The sequence below is a fragment of the Manis javanica genome, chromosome 10, assembly GCF_040802235.1.
Source record: "Manis javanica isolate MJ-LG chromosome 10, MJ_LKY, whole genome shotgun sequence".
NCBI classification, from domain to species: domain Eukaryota; kingdom Metazoa; phylum Chordata; class Mammalia; order Pholidota; family Manidae; genus Manis; species Manis javanica.
The window spans coordinates 80724077-80728711 of NC_133165.1; the positions used below are offsets into that span (position 1 = coordinate 80724077).

The 4635-nt window shown below is 40.0% G+C and overlaps 1 pseudogene; it reads left to right on the top strand.

The window, feature by feature from the left end:
• The first annotated feature begins 323 nt into the window (after positions 1–323).
• LOC118972210 (olfactory receptor 6C2-like) lies at positions 324–1299 on the top strand (annotated as a pseudogene).
• The last annotated feature ends 3336 nt before the right edge of the window (positions 1300–4635 follow it).

Consider the following 4635-nt stretch of genomic DNA (forward strand, 5'->3'; position numbering starts at 1 on the left):
TTTCCATAATGGCTGCATGAGTTTGCATTCCCACCACAGTGAGCAGGGGTTATCTTTCTTCTACATCTTCACCAACGTTTGTTACTTCTTGTCTTTTTGATAATATCCATTCTAATAAATGTGAGGTGACATCTCATTGTGGTTTAATTTGCACTTTCCTGATGAGTATTTATGTTGAGCACCTTTGCATAGCCTGTTGGCCATCCATTGATGTTCTCTGGAAAAATATCTCTTCATGTCCTCTCTCCATTTTTCAACCAGATGATTTAGCTTTTGGCTGAATTTGAATATCTGCCTCCTCCTAAACTCCCTTTGATTTTTACATGCTTACTGAGCAGAGTTCCAAAGTCAGTGATGAGAAACCACACACAAATACAAGTTTGGTCATGTTGAGACTCACAGATGATCGTCAACTGCAAATCCTGCTTTTTATCTTCCTATTTCTCACCTACATTTTGAGTGTAACAGGGAACCTGACTATTATCATCCTCACACTGGTGGACTCCCATCTTAAGACCCCTATGTACTTTTTTCTCAGAAATTTTTCCTTCTAAGATGTGTCATTTACCACTGTATTCCTAGATTCCTGTACAGCATGTCAACTGGGGACAATACCATTACCTACAATGCTTGTGCCAGTCAAATATTTTTTGGTGTTCTCTTTGGAAGAACAGAATTTTTTTTCTCCTGGCAGCCATGTCCTATGACCGCTACACTGCTATCTGTAAACCCCTGCATTACATGACCATCATGAGCAGTAGGGTCTGTACCTTATTAGTCCTCTGCTGTTGGGGGTCTGGCTTGTTGATCATTCTTCCACCCCTTAACTTGGCCCTCCAGCTTGAATTCTGTGACTGTAATGCAAACAGTCATTTTAGTAGTGATGCAGGTCCCCCCCTAAAGATCTCATGCTCAGATACACGGGTAATAGAACAAGTGGTTATCCTTGTGTCTGTATTTGGACTCATCATCACCCTAGTGTGTGTGATTCTGTCCTACACACACATCATCAAGACAATTCTCAGGTTCCCCTCTGTTCAACAGAGAAAAGAAGCCTTTTCCACCTGCTCTTCCCACATGATTGTGGTTTCCATCATCTATGGCAGCTGCATCTTCATCTACATCAAGCCCTCGGCAAAGGAGGAGGTGGCCGTAAACAAAGGCGTCTCAGTGCTCACTGCATCTGTTGCCCCCTTGTTGAACCCCTTCATTTACACCCTGAGGAATAAGCAAGTGAAACAAGCTTTTAATGACTCCATGAAGAGGACTACATTTCTCTCAGAGAAATCAAAGCTTTGATGAATCAAATAGAATGTAGAAGAAAGTCCTCTAAATATTTAACTACAGCTTCTAACTTACTTCAATTCTTTGTGCCTACAATTCAGTCACATTAACCTTCTCAGACATTTAATGCTGCATCCTCTCACTTTAAGCAAACTCCTTCTTCTGCTTTCAAACCCAACTGATATGTGGTGTTTTCCCTCATTATGAATCTAGAAAACATATTTCCAAGTATTCAAACTTGTTTATTTCTAACCCAAATGTTTTTTCAGTGCTCTGGTGAAGGAAGTAATGTAATAATATTTAAAAGTATACAAATTATCTAGAAGAATCATTATGTAGTAATAGTACTAGTTTCTTCTCAAAAGCAAAGTTAACAGAATTATCCTAAATAGTAACAAAGTGCTTGTCAATGAAGAAAGGAAGAAAGATGAAAGAAATGGAGGGACAGAGGGAAGGAAAAACAGGAGAGAGAGTAAAGGAAGGAAAGAAGGAAGTAATAATAGGAGAGAGAAAGGAAACAGGCAAAAAAGCAAGAAAGCAAGAAAAGGAGAAAGAGGCCTCTACTATTGTACTCCCACCTTTTAAATTACCTTTAAAAGTAAATTGTTACTTCTGCTGGCTAACAGGCAAAAAGGGAAAAATGTTAATTGTTGAAGAAATCTGAAAAGATTATTTCTGACATTAAATTTAAAACTCCGAGATTATTTATCTCAAAATTTGAAAGTAGGCTTTGAAATTGCCATTTAACACTATTTGAAATTACTTCTATGGCATAATTTTGAAAACAATTGCTTCTTGGAACTCCTAATGATGTGTCAGAGTCTCCAATCATTACTATTAATGCCCTTGCCAATGCTATAAATCATGTTTTAGTTGTATCAAAATGTATGCAGAAGAAGATTGAGTAAATTGATGAACACATCACAGAGTCATGAAGCCTGAGTTCTGATTTCAAGGCATGTTCAGCCCACTCCAGTCCGCTGCCTTTCAAGCAGCAGTGTGGTTTGCAGATGGCATAATGGGAAAAGGACACTGGGATTGAGAGCATACAAGATGACATACTAGCAGGGTGCTCTCTCTGAAATAATGCACACCTAGTTTACCAATGTATCTTCTCATCTTTGTATGCTAAGTTATTTTATTGATATCAAGGAAGAAAATTAACTTGACTCAATATTTTGAAATTTATTTGATAGATTTTACATACCATGATCTGTCCTGTGGTAGCATATTCAAGATTTTATATACTGAAAAAGGGAAAGGTCAGATATTGCAGTTATCTCCCTGCCAATTTGGAAGCATATTTATTCATTTATTTTTACTTTTTAAAGAATTTTGGTATCATTAATATGCAATTACATGAGCCACATTGTGGTTACTAGACTCCCCCCATTATCAAGTCCCCAACACACATCCCATTACAGCCACTGTCCATCAGTGTAGTAAGATGCTATAGAGTCACTACTAGTCTTCTCTGTGTCCTATACTGTCTTCCCTGTGCCCCCCGCCTACATTATGTGTGTTAATGGTAATGCCCCTTATTCCCCTTCTCCCTCTCTTCCCCTCAACCCTCCCCAGTCCCTTTCCCTTTGGTAACTGTTGGTCCATTCTTGGGTTCTGTGAGTCTGCTGCTGTTTTGTTTCTTTGTTCTTATATTCCACATATGAGTGAAATCATTTGGTACTTGTCTTTCTCTGCCTGGCTTATTTCACTGAGCATAATACTTCTAGATCCATCCATGTTGTTGCAAATGGTAGGATTTGTTTTCTTCTTATGGCTAAATAATATTCCATTCTGTATATGTACCACAGCTTCTTTGAAGCATATTTATCAGCATGACCTCCTGGAAAATTCACCAAAGAGCTCTTATATACTGAAATCACTATAAGAAATATTTGAATAAAGAAATTGGCACAAGAGACTCTAAAATATTTATTATCAGGACTAAAACAATTATGTGACATTTCATAATGTGCTTCATTTGATGACAAGTTTGTAATTAGTCAGTGTAACTATTATTTTTGATATATTTGTAAAGCAGAATTAATTCTTATTTACTTAATTGAGACAATGAACTATAAAACCAGTAAGTTAAAATAAGAAAAACCTCAGGACATCAGTATGTAAAATTGAAGAAGATAGAAGAGTAGGAGCCAAGAAACTAAGCCAGTTTGTGTGATTCCAACCTTCTTTACTGTGGAGTTGAAAATACTATATCTGCAAATAAATGCAGAGCAATTATAATTAGTCATTATATTGAAGCACTGCAATTTCACTCAGAGGTGTAAAGTAGCATTTTCTTAAACTGGAGGTAAAAGATGTGCAATGGTGGAAGTATTAAAGTTTGAAATAAAAGAAAGAAAGCCATGAATACCAAGCAACTGAATTATTTGGAGTGATTTACTAGTGCCTCATTTATTTTTTCTTCCATAGTGTTTAGCCTGATTACTTACGATCTTTGTGGTCTTCACTGGAGTCTGTACAGTTGAAGAAGCAGGTGCCTCTTCTAGTCTTTGCTGACGAGGACTGGGAAAGCTCTTCACCAGTCAGCCCACCCAGAGGTTCTGGGCTCACTCACATCTGGGTCCACGGGTGGGCTTGTGCTGGAGTCTGTGGGTAGGCTGGGTTTTCAACTGGTTCAGCAGCGGGTGAGCCTGCTTCTTGGGTGCTGACCTGGCGCTGGGGTGGGGCATGAACCTGAGTCATGGGAATCTGTGGGGGCCAGCCTGCTGCTGGGGGCCCATGGAGTGGCGTAGCACCCGTGTTTATGGGGACAGACCTCGCCTGGGACTGTGACTACAGGATACTTAGTCCCGGATCCTGGCCACAGGTCTGGCCTGCTGCTTGGGTGGGCCTGGAAGCTGAGTCTGCAGGGGCCTTCCTGGGCCTGGGGACACAGTGCGGGGCTGGAGCTTAGGGCCACGGGGCTGGCTGGGTGCTGAAGTGAACCTGGAGCCTGGGCTGCGGCTCGAACTTTTCTAGAACTGTTGTATCTTTTTGTTTTACCTTCAAGGATTGTATTTAATTCTACTCTGGCCTGTACCATTCTTGCTAATCCATCCTTTTCCTCTGCTAGCCTCAATGCTGGCTGCACTGTAGCTTGCTTGTCAGAGATGAGTTGGCAATCAGTCACTTAAATGCTAACAGTTGATTTGTCTCAGCACAATGCCTAGCAGCCTGTCCCTCTGTGTTCCTGGAAGAAGAGGTGGCAGAGTGACTGGGACATAGTCCTCTTTGTCTTTGATTCCCTGTGATTCTTCTAAATTAAAAAACACTATTACCAAGTACATCACTATACAAACAGCATTACTGTTGTTAGTTAACACACATTCTGTTGTCTCCTCTCATCAT